The sequence below is a fragment of the Lolium perenne genome, chromosome 1, assembly GCF_019359855.2.
Source record: "Lolium perenne isolate Kyuss_39 chromosome 1, Kyuss_2.0, whole genome shotgun sequence".
In the NCBI taxonomy this organism is placed as follows: Eukaryota; Viridiplantae; Streptophyta; class Magnoliopsida; order Poales; family Poaceae; genus Lolium; species Lolium perenne.
This window is the reverse complement of record NC_067244.2, coordinates 271,711,881-271,729,630: the sequence shown is the minus strand read 5'-3', so window position 1 is coordinate 271,729,630 and position 17,750 is coordinate 271,711,881. Positions and strand designations below refer to the sequence as shown.

Genomic DNA, 17,750 nt, shown 5'->3' with positions numbered 1-17,750 from the left:
AAGAGTCAACCAGATACTGGAGGACATGTTGAGAGCCTATGTACTGGAATATGGATCCAAGTGGGAAGACTGCCTGCCTTACGTAGAATTCTCATACAACAACAGCTACCAAGCCAGCTTACAGATGGCCCCCTTTGAAGCCCTGTACGGAAGGAAATGGCGTACCCCTTTGAATTGGTCGGAAGTCGGAGAGAGCCAAGTCTTTGGACCAGATGTTCTTCGTGAAGTCGAAGAGAAAGTGCACAAGATCCGCGAGTACCTCAAGACGGCGCAATCAAGACAGAAGAGCTACACCGACAAGAGACGCTGAGAGATGACCTTCGAGATCGGAGATTTTGTATATCTCAAAGTATCCCCCCTGAAAGGAATGCAGATATTCTAGCTGAAAGGAAAGCTTGCACCCCGATATGTCGGACCCTTCAAAGTTCTGAGTAGCCGAGGCAAAGTATCTTATCAACTGGAGCTACCAGAAGAAATGTCGGCTGTGCACGACATGTTTCACATCTCACTCCTCCGGAAGTGCCTAGAAGTCCCCGAGAAGACTGACGTGTTCAAGAACATCGATCACAGATCGGTGGATATCAACAAGGACTTGACGTATAGCGAAGTGCCGATTCGCATCCTAGAGGAAGCTTACAGAACCACCCGCACCCGAAGCATCAAGTTCCTGAAGATACAATGGAGCAACCATACCGAAGATGAAGCCACTTGGGAACGCGAAGACTTTATGAAGAAGGAGTACCTAGATCTCTTTAGTACCTAATTTTCTTTTAGATCTCGGGACGAGATCTTTTGTAAGGGGGAAGGTTTTGTAATATCCCAAATTTCAAATAAAGAAAGAAGAAGAATTCCAGAGATCCAAAATTTAGAACCAACAAAAACTTTTATTTGCATATAGTGCTATGCATAGGACTTGTGCATTTTTGAGTGATATGCCATGATGATTGTTATTGTGCTTATGTGATAAACCCTAAAACCCTAATTGGATCAAGAGAAGATCCCAAATCAAATCAAATAAAAAGAGAAAGAAATCAAATAAGAAAAACCCTAAAAACCCTCACATATGGCTTATGCCATTTTTGCAAATCTTTACCCTATACCATTTTGACCTTCACCATTAGTTGTAATATGTTACTCAACACTTATTAAAACTTTTGGAATCAAAGAAATACAAATAAAATCAAATTCAAACTCAATTTTTGATCACATAGAATAATGGTCAATCCTGCCATTTATAATCTGGTCACTACTTTGAGCCCCTGGATTTCAAGTTTTTCAAACCAAACTTTTGCAATTCTTTGCACCTCATCCAAGTACACATCAAGGTGAACAACTTTTGTAAAGACCATCATACCAAATTCTCCTTGGATCAAAATCTATGCTCATGCAAAGTTGAGACTTTTTAACAAGTGCAACAATCTCACACTTTGCAATTTTTGCATTTCTTTTATTTTTTAAATTCCACCACCACCTATGTTTGTCTCTGGTCATTTGCAACTCATCCAAACCAACCATTTTCAAATTTTGGAACCACTTTGCATAGATCAAATTTGGCACAAATTTGAAATTTGCAAATAGATCAAATCCCAACACTATTTGAAATAGTGTTTGCCTAACCCTAAACTCCACCACTTGACACCTACTTTGTCCCTTGGTCCCCTCTCTCTCACACCAGCATAGCAACCCTAAGGATGAGGCTAGCATGGCATGGACATGGCCATGCCGGCCATGTTCCACCATGTCCACCCCAACCCCTCTCTCCCTTCTTCCCCAGCCACGACCACAGTGCCATTGAGCTCCACCTCGACCTCCTACACCTTCCTATGCACTCCATCGCCGGAGAGGAAGCCAACAGCCACCGAAATGCGCGCGCCCAGGGACGGCCACGCCATGCCGATGACGTCGCGCATGCACGCCCGCAGACGCCCACTGGCTGTTGTAGATATGCCCAAGAGGCAATAATAAAAGTGGTTATTATATATCTTTATGTTTATGATAAATGTTTATATACCATGCTATAATTGTATTAACCGAAACATTGATACATGTGTGATATGTAAACAACAATGAGTCCCTAGTAAGCCTCTTAACTAGCTTGTTGATTAATAGATGATTAGTTTCATAATCATGAACATTGGATGTTATTGATAACAAGGTTATATCATTATATGAATGATGTAATGGACACACCCAATTAAGTGTAGCATAAGATCATGTCATTAAGTTTATTGCTATTAGCTTTTCGATACATAGTTACCTAGTCCTTTCAACCATGAGATCATGTAAATCACTTATACCGGAAAGGTACTTTGATTACATCAAACGCCATTGCGTAAATGGGTGGTTATAAAGGTGGGATTAAGTATCCGGAAAGTATGAGTTGAGGCATATGGATCAACAGTGGGATTTGTCCATCCCGATGATGGATAGATATACTCTGGGCCCTCTCGGTGGAATATCGTCTAATGTCTTGCAAGCATATGAATAAGTTCATAAGAGACCACATACCACGGTACGAGTAAACAGTACTTGTCAGGAGACGAGTTTGAACAAGGTATAGAGTGATACCGATGATCAAACCTCGGACAAGTAAAATATCGCGTGACAAAGGGAATTGGTATCGTATGTGAATGGTTCATTCGATCACTAAGTCATCGTTGAATATGTGGGAGCCATTATGGATCTCCAGATCCCGCTATTGGTTATTGGTCGGAGAGAGTTCTCACCATGTCCACATAGTTCGCGAACCGTAGGGTGACACACTTAAGGTTTGATGTTGTAAAAGTAGAACTTGAATATGGAATGGTGTTAGAAGTATTGTTCGAAGTCTCGGATGGGATCCCGGACATCACGAGGAGTTCTGGAATGGTCTGGTGAATAAGATTCATATATAGGAAGTCATTTTGTAAGTTTGAAAATGATCCGGTGAATTTATGGAAGGTTCTAGAAAAGTCCGGAAGAATTCACTTTGGAAGGCGGAGTCCCGGTGGGACTCCACCACCCATGGCCGGCCAACCCTAGAGGGGGGAGTCCAAGGTGGACTCCACCTAAGGGGGCCGGCCACCCCCCTCATGGAAGGGTGGGAATCCCACTTGGGTGGGAGTCCCACCTTGGGTAGGTTTCCCTACAACATGGAAGGTTTTGGGTTGGGGTCTTATTCGAAGACTTGTAGTCCAACACTTGGGGGTTCCACCTATATAATGAGGGGCCAAGGGGAGGAGGCCGGCCACCACAACCACACCACCTTGGCCGCACCCAAGGAGGCTGGCCACCCCCTCTCCCAAACCCTAGCCGCCCTCTCCCCTCCACCTCTCCCGCACCCTTAGCGAAGCTCCGCCGGAGATCTCCATCACCACTGCCACCACGCCGTCGTGCTGCCGGATTCAAGGAGGAGCTACTACTTCCGCTGCCCGCTGGAACGGGGAGAAGGATGTCGTCTTCATCAACACCGAACGTGTGACCGAGTACGGAGGTGCTGCCCGATTGTGGCACCGTGATCAAGATCTTCTACGCGCTTTTGCAAGCGGCAAGTGATCGTCTACCGCAGCAACAAGAGCCACTTGTAGGCTTTGGAAATCTTCAAGGGTGAGTCTCGGTCATCTCCTCATTGCTCTCGTCTTCTAGATTGCATCTTGGCTTGGATTGCGTTCTCGCGGTAGGAAATTTTTTGTTTTCTATGCAACGAATCCCTACAGTGGTATCAGAGCCAGGTCTATGCATAGATGGTTGCACGAGTAGAACACCATGGTTTTGTGGGTGTTGATGCTTATGTTGTCTTTAGTTTGAGTACTTTGCATCTTTGTGGCTTAGTGGGATGAAGCGGCTCGGGCTAACTTTACATGACCGCGTTCATGAGACTTGCTCCTCGTTCGACATGCAACTTGTATTGCATAAGAGGCTTTGCGGGTGTCTGTCTCTCCTACTATAGTGAAGATTCAATTTACTCTTCTATTGACAACACTAGTATCACCATTGTGGTTCATGTTCATAGGTAGATTAGATCTCACTCAAAAACCCTAAACCACGTAAAATATGCAAACCAAATTAGAGACGTCTAACTTGTTTTTGCAGGGTTTGGTGATGTGATATGGCCATAATGTGATGATGAATATGTATGAGATGATCATTATTGTATTGTGGCAACCGGCATGAGCCTTATGGTTGTCTTTAAATTTCATGTTGATTAGTATTTCAAAGAAGTTGTAATAGTTGCTACATGGGAGAACAATCATGAAGACGACGCCATTGACCTTGACGCTACATCGACGATGATGGAGATCATGTCCGTGCTTTGGAGATGAAGATCAAAGGCGCAAAGACAAAAGGGCCATATCATATCACATATGAACTACATGTGATGTTAATCCTTTTATGCATCTTATTTTTCTTAGATCGCGACGGTAGCATTATAAGATGATCCCTCTCACTAAAATATCAAGATAATAAAGTGTTCATCCTTAGTAGCACCGTTGCCAAGACTTGTCGTTTCGAAGCATCTCGTGATGATCGGGTGTGATAGAATCAACAAGTGCATACAACGGGTGCAAGCCAGTTTTGCACATGCGGATACTAAGGTGGCCTTGACGAGCCTAGCATGTACAGACATGGTCTCGGAACACGTGATACCGAAAGGTAGAGCATGAATCATATGATTGATGTGATGAACACTTTGAGTGTTCGCCATTGAAGTTACATCTTGTCTCGTGATGATCGGACTTGGTGTGGTGGATTTGGTTCGTGTGATCACTAAGACAATTCGAGGGATATTGTTTTGAGTGGGAGTTCACCTAGTTTTTAATTATATTGAATTAAAATTTGAACTCAATTTGTCATAAACTTAGTCTAAACTATTGCAAATATATGTTGTAGATATGGCGTCCCCAATCAATTTTAACCAGTTCCTAGAGAAATAAAAGCTTAAGAGCAACGGTAGCAACTTCACCGACTGGTTCCGTCATGTGAGGATTTTCCTCGATGGCGGAAATCTGCAATATGTGCTTGATGCACCGCTAGGTGACCCTCCTGCAGAAACTGAAACCGATGAAGTAAAGAATGTTTACGAGACTCGGAAAACTCAGTACTCTCAAGTTCAGTGTGCCATCCTGTGCAGTCTGGAAGCTGATCTTCAAAAACGTTTTGAGCACCACGATCCTCATGAGTTGGTCAATGAGCTGAAAGCTATCTTTGAAACTCATGCGACCGTGGAATGGTATGAAGCATTGAAACACTTCTTCAGCTGCATGATGGAAGAAGGCAGCTCCGTTAGTGAGCACATGCTCGCCATGACCGGGCATGCGAAGAAACTCAGTGACTTGGGAATAGTGATTCCTAACAGACTGGGGATTAATCGTGTCCTTCAATCACTGCCACCTAGTTACAAGAACTTTGTGATGAACTACAATATGCAGAACATGAACAAAGAGTTACCAGAACTCTTCGCCATGTTAAAATCTGCTGAGATTGAGATCAAGAAAGAGCACCAAGTGTTGATGGTCAACAAGACCACCAGTTTCAAGAAACAGGGCAAGTCTAAGGGAAAATTCAAGAAGGGTGGCAAGAAAGCTGCCACGCCTCCTATGAAACCTAAGACTGGCCCTAAGCCTGATGCTGAGTGCTATTACTGCAAGGAGAAGGGACACTGGAAGCGTAATTGCTCCAAGTATCTGGCTGATCTGAAGAGCAGCCTTGTCAAGAAGAAGAAAGAAGGTATATCTGATATACATGTTATAGATGTTTATCTTACTGGTTCTCGTACTAGTACCTGGGTATTTGATACTGGTTCAGTTGCTCATATTTGTAACTCGAAACAGGAACTAAAGAATAAACGAAGACTACTAAAGGATGAAGTGACGATGCGCGTTGGAAATGGATCCAAAGTCGATGTGATCGCTGTCGGCACACTTCCTCTACATCTACCTTCGGGATTAGTTTTAAGCCTAAATAATTGTTATTTTGTACCCGCGTTGAGCATGAACATTATATCTGGATCTTGTTTAATGCAAGACGGTTATTCATTCAAGTCTGAGAATAATGGTTGTTCCATTTTTATGAATAATATCTTTTATGGTCGAGCACCTGAAAAGAATGGCTTATTTCTGTTAGATCTCGATAGTAGTGATACACATATACATAACATTGATGCTAAGCGAATTAAATTGAATGATAATTCTACTTATATGTGGCACTGTCGTCTTGGTCATATTGGAGTGAAACGCATGAAGAAACTCCATACCGATGGATTACTTGAATCACTTGACTTTGAGTCACTTGATAGATGCGAAGCATGTCTAATGGGAAAAATGACTAAGACTCCATTCTCTGGTATTATGGAGCGAGCTACTGACTGATTGGAAATCATACATATTGATGTGTGCGGACCAATGAGTGTAGCATCACGCGGTGGTTATCGTTATGTTCTAACCTTCACAGATGATCTGAGTAGATATGGGTATATCTATTTCATGAAACATAAATCCGAAACTTTCAAGAAGTTTAAGGAATTCTAAAGTGAAGTAGAAAATCAACGTAACAAGAAGATTAAATTTCTACGATCTAATCACGGAGGTGAATATCTGAGTTATGAGTTTGGCATGCATTTAAAGAAATGTGGAATACTTTCACAATTGACACCACCGGGAACACCTCAACGAAACGGTGTGTCCGAACGTCGTAATCGAACTCTCTTAGATATGGTTCGTTCTATGATGTCTCTTACTGATTTGCCGTTATCATTTTGGAGTTATGCATTAGAGACAGCCGCATTCACTTTAAATAGAGCACCATCAAAATCCGTTGAAACGACACCGTATGAATTATGGTTTAATAAGAAACCTAAGCTGTTGTTCCTTAAAGTTTGGGCTTGCGAAGCCTATGTAAAAAGGTTACAACTGGACAAGCTAGAACCTAAAGCGGATAAATGCATCTTCATAGGTGAAAGAACATCTCTCACATTATGTTTTGTGTGTTTGATGTCAATGTATGTGATACACTAATGTTTGTTTAAGTGGTACAGAGATTACATAGATACATTTTCATGTGTGTTGGATGTGGTCAGTTCTGTCAAAAGGAAGCTGCAAAAAGTTCATCAGGCCGGATAATCCGGGCCGGATATTGTGGAAATATCCGGCCCCCAGTTTTCGGCTAAGTCTTTGAGGAAAAACAAGTCAGTATAGGGGCCGGACATTTGCCCGGATATTGTCCCGGTTTTGTCCCAGGGCCTTAATATCCGGGCCGGACATTTCGGAAATATCCGGCCCCCTCGATTTTGGCTAAGGACCTGAAGAAAAACAAGTCTGGCATAGGGCCGGACATTTGGCCGGATTTTGTCATAGTTTTGTCCCTGAGGCCGGATTATCCGGGGGGGGCGGATTATCCGGCCCTTACTTAGGCCGGAATATCCGGCCCCCCGGAAGCTGCAACGGCTCATTTTCTGAGGGGGGTATAAATACCCCCTTCTTCTACCTTGGTTGCTTGCTCAATCATTGCACAAGAAATCTGCCAAGCCACCTCCATTAGAGCCACCTCAAGAAACACAAGATTTGCAAGATCTCCTTCCTCCCCCAACCAAAGCTCTTGATCTTTGGAGATTCGAAGGAGAAGACACCGATCTACATCCTCACCGAAGCGTTTTTCATTTCCCCCTCTCTTGTTTGAGGGATCTCATGCTAGTGTTCCTATTTGGTTCCCTAGTTGATTTGTGTTGATGTATTGTTGTTGATTGTTGTATTGTTACAGATTTGGGAGCCTCCAATTCAGTTGTGAATGTGTGCCCCAAGAACCTTGTAAAGGCCCGGTTTCCGCCTCGAGGAAATCCCTTAGTGGAAGTGGGCTAGGCCTTCGTGGCGTTGCTCACCGGAGATCTGAGTGAAGCCTTCGTGGCTGTTGGTTTGGCTTTCGTAGCAACCACACTCCTCCAAACGTAGACGTACCTTCTTGCAAAGGAAGGGAACTACGGGAATCATCTCCGTGTCATCACGTGCTCTACTCTCGGTTACCTCTATCCTATTCTATCTCTTGTATTGCTTAGCTATATCTTGCTTAGTTGTTTGCCTTGTCATATAGGTAAATTCACTTAATTGCATATCTAGAGAATTTACCTTTGTGTCAAGCCTAAATTGAAAAAGAACTAAAAATTGGTTAGCACCTATTCACCCCCCCCCTCTAGGTGCGGCATACGATCCTTTCAATTGGTATCAGAGCCTCGGCTCTTATTTCGGGCTTAAACGCCTAAGAGTATGCCGGACGATGGACCTAAGGATGGGGAGGCTCAGATGGTCACCATGGATGATATCAATTCGTTGAGGTCGTCCATGGATGCCCAAATGGCAAGCATGAGACAGATGATTTCTGAGCTTTTGGCTCCGCCCCATCCCGTGGCTTCCACCAAAGAGGATAATGTCACGGATGCGTTAGGAGTGGGTGATGCTTCGGTATTACCCTCCTCTACCACACCCGTGGATGGTGATAACATAAACACTATCAAATCTACCATTGCATCTGATAGGGGAACTAGTGGTGATGAGAGCTACCATCGAGTACCTCCACCTTTCCAATCACCCGATATACCGGTTCCCCATCCTCATATAAACATCCGGGGCGACCCACCTAAGTTTTCCGTTAATGATTACGATATTTGGCAATTTGAGTTTAGCTCTCATGTTCGCAGTGCCTCCAATGAACTTTGGAGAATCATCGAGGAAGGCTTCAAGCCTTACAACCCCAACAAGTTGACTAGAAGAGAAGCGGTTGATAGTCAACTCAACAACACCGCCTTGCACATGATTCAAACTGCTGTGGGGACAAAGGAGTTGTCTCGTGTTCGGCATTTCACCACTGCCAAGGATGCTTGGGATGGTTTGGCCGCGAGTTGCATTGGAAGTGAGAGCACAAGAAGGAACAAGTATAATGCTCTTCGGAATAAAGCCGAAGGATTCATGAGGCTTCCGGATGAAGATCATGAAGACATGTATGGAAGACTTCTCACCGTTCTTTGGCTCCTTCCTAATGTTGGAGCCACTCACATTAATGACTCTTGGATCAAGGAGAAGTACATTGAGTGCATGATGCCGTTTGAGCCTATTGATGTCAAGACTCTTGTCGGAAGAGAATGCTATGCCTCTCTCACCTCTCAACAAGCCGTGCACGAGATGCAAGCTCTCAAGGTGCTTGAGCAAAACTCTCATGATTCCCGCAATCGTGCCATTGGGATGACAAAAGGGTCCAACCTTGCCTTGGTGGTCAACCCCGTGCAAGAAGTGATTCCTCAAGAATCTTATAGGGCATCTTGGAGCATGACCTATCCGGAAGACTTGGAACACCACTACCATGACCACATGGCGTTCCATGCAAACACCTTTTGGATTGATCCTTCCAAGGCCAAGGAGGACAACATCAAGAGAACCAACTCAAGGGGTCCCTCAAGCTCGGGCCCAAGAACAAGATCTTGCTACAATTGCAATGACAAGCGCCATTTCATTGCTGAATGTCCCTATGAGAATAGGGAGACTCATGGTGGAAGGCTCATCCCCAAGGACAAGAGCAAAGACTCAAAGGGCAAATATTCAAAGCCCCCAAACAAGAAATTCTATAACAAGAACAAGAAGGGCAAAAGGCCCTCAAGGATTGTGCTAGTGGCTAATGAAGAATACTCTTCCGATGAGATTGAGAGTGCTAGTGGTGATGAAGAGGAAAGCTCAAGAGAAGTGGCCGCCATTGTCACCACCAACATTCCCTCTTCCTCTCTCTTTGATTCACCCAATGAGAACCCTCAACGCAAGAATGCACATTGCTTCATGGCAAGGTCCACCTTGGACACATCTATTGTGCTATCAACTCAAGAAGAGTATACCTTCGGAGATGAAGATGTTGATGATGAAGAAGATGCAACCTCAAATGGATTGGTTTCCCTTGCCTCCCTCTCTACTAACTCTTCATCAACAAGTGAATCTCCCAATGAGGTCATTCATGTGGAGGAAGAAAGTTGCCCCATGGCTAAATCTTCCGAGGTATCATGTCCTAACCCCTCTATGCCTAACATTTCTAATGATCTAGGGGTTGACCGCGCTAGTCTAAAAGTGAAACAAGAAATGCTAGAGTTTGATGATTTCATTAGGTAACACTAAGAAGCATGTTTCAAGTCTCATGGTTCGTATAGCTCAACTAAATGATACTCTTGAGAAAAAGTGCCAAATAGAGAGAGAAGACTCTCTAGAAATACATGCTCTTAAAAATGCTCTTGAGGAATGTCAAGAAACTATAGCATCTCTTGAAGAGAGGCTAGAAAATCTTGAAGAACCTCAAGATAAACTTAACAAGCTCACTAAAGCTAGAGATCTTGCTAGAGCTAAGACTAAAGTGCTTATAAAGGAAAAGGCCAAATTTGGTGTTGATCATGAGAAACTTGTGAAGGATCTAGATGAACTAGACAAGGCTCACAAAGCCTTGAAGAGTGAATACTCTCTCCTCTCCGAGTCTTATGAGCAACTTCAAATTAGGCTTGCTTCATATGACATACCTAGTACCTCTACCCCTTCATGTGATCATGCAAATATTATTGAGGAAAATGCTAGGTTGAAGGATGAACTTGCTAAGGCCTCCTCTCCCCAAAGTAAACTTTCCTTGGATGATCTTTTGAGTAAGCAAAGATCAAACAATGGGAAGGAGGGACTTGGTTATAATACCAAGGCTAAAAAGGCAAACAAGAAAAAGACCAAGCCCGCACATGAGAAAGCTAATGGTGAAACCCGAAAGGGCAAAACCATTAATGATGATGGTGCGGGAATAGATAACCCTCACTACGTTCTCTTTAAAGATTATTATGGTGATGTTTATGCTAAATATGTTGGTCCATATGATGGTTATATTGCTTGGTCTATTTGGGTCCCAAAGACCCTTGTTGCTAACAAAAGAGGACCCATTGAAAAATGGGTACCTAAATCCAAGAATTGATCTCATGTAGGACTATGCCGCCGGAGGTTCAAAATGGGTACTTGATAGTGGATGTACAAGTCATATGACCGGCGGCAAGAACCTCGTCAAGGAGTTGAGGCCCAACATAAATCATATCACCGTCTCCTTTGGCGATAATTCTACATCCGAGGTATTGGGTTTTGGCAAGGTTGTGGTTGCACACAACATTACTCTTGTGGATGTCATGCTTGTCAAAACCCTTGGTTACAATTTGCTTTCCGTTTCCGCCCTTGGCAAGATGGGTTTCACCGCCTTTATTGATAATGATATTGTGGTCCTCTTGTGGAGCAAGACTCTAAAAGTCGCATTCGTTGGGTATCGCGAACACAACTTGTATGTGGTGGACTTTTCGGGGACCACCACGACAAGTGCGATGTGCCTATTTGGAAAGACGGGCGTGGGTTGGTTGTGGCATCGCCGCCTAGCCCATGTCAACATGAGAACTTTGCAAAGTCTTCACAAGGGGAACCATATTGTGGGACTAATGGAAAATGTGTCTTTTGCCAAAGATCGTGTTTGTAGGGCTTGTGTTGAAGGCAAAATGCATGACTCTCCGCATCCAAGCAAGACCATTATCTCTTCCAAGAGGATCTTGGAGCTCCTTCATGTGGATCTCTTTGGTCCCGTTACTCATGCAAGTCTTGGTGCGAAGAAACATTGCTTGGTGATTGTCGATGACTACTCAAGATACACTTGGGTCTACTTTCTCAAGACGAAAGATGAGACTCAACAAATATTCATTGACTTTGCTACCGAGGTGCAACGCCAACACAACCTCCTCATTATGGAAATAAGAAGTGACAACGGCTCCGAGTTCAAGAACTACACACTCAATGATTTTCTTAGTGATGAGGGGATTCGACATCAATATTCCGCTGCTTACACCCCTCAACAAAATGGTGTTGTGGAGAGGAAGAACCGGACTCTTATGGATATGGCAAGGTCTATGATGGCGGAGTATAAATCCCGCTATAACTTTTGGGCCGAAGCCATCTCCTCCGCTTGTCACTCCTCTAACCGGCTCTATCTCCGCAAGGGCTTGAACAAGACTCCATATGAAATAATCACCGGGAACAAGCCTAATATCTCATACTTCAAGGTGTTCGGGTGTAAGTGTTTCTACAAAATCAAAGGGGTTCGTTTATCTAAATTTGCTCCTAAAGCTTTGGAGGGTATATTTGTTGGTTACGGTGCCGAGTCTCACACTTATAGAATCATTGATATAGCCTCCGGGATTATCATCGAATCTTGTAGTGTGAGGTTCGAAGAAAATGATGGCTCCCAAGTGGGGCAAGTTGATGTATGTGCAGGTAATGAAATACCTCAAGATGCCATAGTAAGAATGGGTGTGGGATTTTTCCGCCCCATTGAGGGACACAGTGTGGCGTCTCGGGAAGGACTATGCTCTACCACGGTGGAGCCCTCATCTTCTCAACATCAACAAACCCCATCAAGTGAAGCAAATTATGCACCAACCCAAGAACAAGAACAAAACCCTCCCTCTTGTGTGCAAGATCAAGGACAAGATCAAGGGCAAGATCAAGGACAAGATCAAGGACAAGATCAAGGTCAAGATCAACCAAGAATTCATGATGGTTCCAGCGAGTATCCATTTGATATTTGCTCCGCACCAAATGATGTCCAAGATCAAGAACATGATGTTGAGCACTCTCAAGAAATTGTAGTTGCTCAAGTTGAAGGTCAAGACGGGGACCCAAAAGATCAAGTTGATCAAGTGATACCTCCAAGGCCAAGAAGAACCAAGGAGGAGATCGAGGCCCGTCGTCTAGCAAGAAGAGAAAGGAACCTTGAGCTTCGTGACCACACTCATGATAAGGTTCTTGGTGATATAAGGGCGAAGGTTTCCACAAGAAGGCAATTAGCTAACTTTAGCAATCATCATGCTTATATCTCCTTAGAGGAACCCAAGAAAGTATTTGAAGCTCTTGAAGATTCGGATTGGTTGGAAGCTATGCACGAAGAACTCAACAACTTCAAGCGCAACAAAGTGTGGACCTTAGTAGAGAAGCCAAAGGGGTGCCGCAATGTTATTGGCACTAAATGGATATTCAAGAACAAGCAAGATGAGTTTGGAAATGTTGTGAGGAACAAGGCAAGATTGGTGGCTCAAGGGTTTTCTCAAGTTGAGGGAATTAACTTTGGAGAGACCTATGCTCCCGTGGCTCACCTTGAGTCCATCCGTATCCTTCTTGCTTATGCATCGCATCATAACTTTAAGTTACAACAAATGGATGTGAAAAGTGCATTTCTTAATGGTCCCTTGCATGAAGAGGTTTATGTTAAGCAACCCCCGGGGTTTGAGGATCTCAACTTCCCTAACCATGTCTACAAGCTTGATAAAGCTCTTTATGGTCTCAAACAAGCTCCTAGAGCTTGGTATGAGCACCTTAAAGAATTATTGGTAGATCGTGGGTTTGATGTTGGGCTAATCGATCCCACTCTTTTTACTAAGAGGGTCAATGGGGAGCTTTTCGTTTGCCAATTATATGTTGATGATATTATCTTTGGCTCTACTAACAAAGCTTTCAATGATGATGTGGGGACCCCGGACTAGCTGTCCGAAATTCCCTGTTATGTATACAGTTCACGATCCCATGATCAGTGTGCCGTGAACACATAACCGAACTGATATCAAATTACACCATCCATTACAAAGCGGAATAAGAAAATTACAACATGGTCACATGACCAATACTTACATAATAGCCTCGAAGGGCCTAACTAAACATCAGAGTAGCATCATCACTTCAGTAGCGTAGTACCCAAGTCATCTGCCATAACCCTACAGGCAACTGACTGGGAAGACGTTCCTAGCTCGCATAGACGTCGTCAACTCCTTCTTCATCTGTCGAACTCCTTCAAGTCTGGCCAAGTAAATAGCCAGGGACAAAGCCGTGAGTACATTTGGAATTGTACTCGCAAACCATCAAGAAGGTGATAAAAATTCTAACTAGAGAAGACAAGAGAGGAAAAATAGTTTCTCTCGTGGATGTAGCATGTGGAAGAGAAATAGTTTCTCTTGTGGATATAGCATCCCGGCATCTCGAGTGATGGGGACACTAAGGGAGTCCTATGACATCTCTATACCTTTGTTAAAGAAGAGGTAGCATACCGCCATCTCAATTGATGGGGATACTAGGGAAGTCCTATGACATCTCTATATCTTTGTTGAAGAAGATACTTCAAAAGATAAACTACGACATCTCTATATCTTTATTGAAGAAGAGTCCCTCTACATGAAACACTAGGAAGGGTCACCCAATTTTGTTTCATTTTCCTCGACCATCTCCATATGGTCGGCACCAGCCTTTCCGTACCCTTCCGGTACATCCAACACACACATTTCCTTTGGAAATCATTTTCTAAACCAAAACTCGACATAGCTCGGTAACGGCCATCCCAACCGTCCATGACCGCGGACGCGGCTATTCGAATAGTTTTAACTCTGCAGAGTGTGCGCACTTTCCCCACAAGAACCGATAAATCCGCCGGGATCATCCCCGGTTCGACATACAAAAGTATGCGAGGCTCGGATAATCAGTCATAGTCCTTCGCCTGTCTCCCTTGACAAGAGTCCTCACTACAGGAAATCCGGTCTATTGCAACAATAATTATTGCAACGCCCAGTTTTCGTTGCAATAGAATGCAATATTGCTACGAAACCCCCATTCGTGGTGATAGCCTCCACATATTGCCACAATTTAGTTTTGTCGTAGTAGCCACATTTTTTGTTGCAAAAGAGGGTGTGTATTGCAACAAAACATAACGATGTTGTAATATGGTGGTCCTATTGCGACAATTATGCTTCGTTGCATAATCTTTCCACCTTGTTGCAATAGAGACTAGCTAATGCAACAAAAGCATAAACTTGTGGTAATATTTGGAAAGATATTGCAATATTTTCCCATGTTGCGCTAAGTACTCACATTGTTGCAAAAAATAGCTTGTATTGCAACAAAATACTAATTTGTCGTAATATTAGTATTTTGCCTCAAACCCATTTCGTTGCAATACTTTTTTTCTTGTGTTCAGAAATTATGTCTGAATTATAGATTACAATAGTTTTTTTCTTGTGCTACCAGCTGTTTACTCAATCTTCATGTCAAATTTAAGAGTGAAATAATTCACTTTATATTGATTCACGGTTACTACATATCATATAAATACACACTTGTTCTATAGCTCTTTCTCTTTTCTATGGAACAGAATGTCCTATAGCATTTCATATGTTTATAATAGCAGCCCTGACATGTTTGTAAAACTTTTAGAGGCAACAATCCTTGTTGGATTTTTCCAGTTAGTTCATCAGGCGAGGTAATTTTCAGTTATAGCATACATTACTTCCCATGTCTTTGCCTATATTGAGAGTATTGGGATTGAGATGTATATGCAGTACCTGAAGCAGTTGGTCCCTAATTTTGCCTTGTAACACGAGTACGACGCGGACAATGCTCCTCGATACACACCAAATCAAATCCGATGAGTAGAACGCAAGGAATAACGAAATCCGTCCGAGACTGATGAAATTGCACGCGGGGCCTCACTTTGCCGTTCGAGATGAGGAGGATGCACCGTCGTTGAAGAACCCTAGCGGCGGCGCTGCAAAAAGAGGGAAGGGCGGCCACGGCGTCAAAGACGAAGGACGGGAGGAGGTGTCGTTGGCACTTTTGTTTTTTTCCCTTAATGTCTAATTTGACCCTCAGCCCAAAGTGTAATAAAGATTTTTTAATAGTAAAATTCACGTAACTTGTCCGAAAAGTTCAAATTGGTTACTGAACTCTGAAAACAAATTAAGCTAGTAGACAAATTTGTTCCGGCCAAACACGTACGATCACTGGGACACATTGGCTACGTATTCTGCTGACGTGGTGCGGTGGGGCTCAGTATTTTGCAGTTTGACGGACTGAGCGTGCGCATTAGGAAAGTTTCAGGGTTTTTTTGAAAGATAAACATACCAATACCAGTACGATTGGTGGCAAGTTAGCAACTCGCAGATAATTCCCCAATCGCCCTGATCTAATCCCCAACCCTGCTTTTCTGGGAGGCGCCCCGATTCATAGCTATTGTCGCAATGTTTGCGTGAGGTAGCTTGATCGGTGGCACCAGCATCGGCGCCCTCTCCAGCGCCAACTCAATCGGCACCGACGGCGTCTGCCTGGTGTTGATCGCCAAAACCCACCGGCGGGCAGCGGCCTGTCAACACGGTAGAGCCGGGAAGAGCCTAGAGCTGCGGCTGGCTGAGACCCCTCCGAGCGACGGCCCGCAATGCTCTTCTGGTCACACGCGGCGATGCGAAGTGCAAGGGCGTGCCACCTGACCTATACCTGGTCAGGAAGGTGATGGGGATGCCTCGCTTAGTTCCTGCATGGCATACACGTAAACATTAAATCAGAGCCTCGATCGGCTCTCAGGCTATCCTGTGAATCGGCTCAAAGAGCCGATCCACCCATGATCCGTACGGGGTGCACGAATACCTGGTGATCCTGCTTGATCAAAATAAAGCTAATGAGATCTACGACGATTTAGGGTTTTCACCGCATAATCGGATCATCCTACTCCAGGTTGGGCCTCGCGGCCACGCACGGTGCTCGTAAGCCGATCCTAAACAAGGCCACACAACCAACGTGACGTTGATCATCGGAACATCCTGTTTAGGACTTGCGAACGCCACCCTACGTGCCGCTGGATCCTCCCCCCCTTCGTAAGGCCTAACTATTGCAGATATTAAACTAATCCTTGCGGAGCAAGGAGCAATCGTAACGGATCAGATCTACTAGATGATGAACAAGCAGGGTGCCGCCCCCACGCCTGAGATAGGCGTGAGGGCGGCTAGACATGCGAGGGTTGCACTACGTAAGCATGTTTATACGAAGAGCTATGCTAACCCTAACACATCTATGATAACTACGTTGCCCGCCATCAAAGACGCTTCAGTACGGGCAACGCATGAACAACGTGGGGCTTGTGCTGCCTAGATCGCAAGATGCGATCTAGGCAGCATGTCGCTTACCTGATTGAAACCCTCGAGACGAAGGAGTTGGCGATGCGCCGAGATTGGTTTGTTTTTGGGGTGAACGTTGTGTTGTTGTTTATTCCATAAACCCTAGATACATATTTATAGTCCAGCGGACTTTCTAATTCGGACGTGCACCTAACCGTGCACGAGTAAAACTCTAACTTTTAATCTAAAGATACGATCCACTAAATTACAGATACAATGGGCAATTCAGCCCAACTTCGTGCATAAGGCCAATTCTTGTTTTTCCTTCCATGTATATCTTCAAGTCTTTCTCAATCGTGGCCCACCTCCGACTCGGTCAAATTCTGGTGATAACACATGCCCCCCTGGTTTTGGAATTGGTAATTCCAAAATCACTCTGTTTTCCTTCGTCGGGTCATGTCGTGGCAGAACCGTCGCAGTATCCTTCATCATGATGCCCTGCCTCCTCAACTTCTCCGCGTGATCTGGCAGTTTTTTTTTCTTCTTAGGCACCACTTCCTCGGAAACTGCTGTGGCATTGAATTTCCACTATATCTCCTTTTATTTAACCGCTACGCACAGTTCTCCTCCGTATCTCCATCGCACTAGCACTCCAAAAGCCCTCCTGCCACCATGTCTTCTTCCTCCTCTGCTCCATCGGGTCCTTCCAGCCAGTCCTCCGCATCCCGTGAGCCGACGCCGGAGTACAATCCGGCAGAGGTCCATGCAGCGAACATCCGCCGCGCCATTGCGGCCGGGGAGGAGTCAGACCACGACTTCT

At 44.3% G+C, this 17,750-nt stretch overlaps 1 long non-coding RNA gene across 1 annotated transcript in view; it reads right to left on the bottom strand.

The window, feature by feature from the left end:
• Positions 1–13,591: 13,591 nt before the first annotated feature.
• LOC127327950 (uncharacterized) overlaps positions 13,592–17,750 on the bottom strand; it is a 30,337-nt gene continuing 26,178 nt past the window's right edge. Inside the window, exon 4 of the long non-coding RNA XR_007868865.2 lies at positions 13,592–13,853. This is a non-coding gene — a long non-coding RNA (uncharacterized lncRNA). The remainder of the gene's footprint in view (positions 13,854–17,750) is intronic.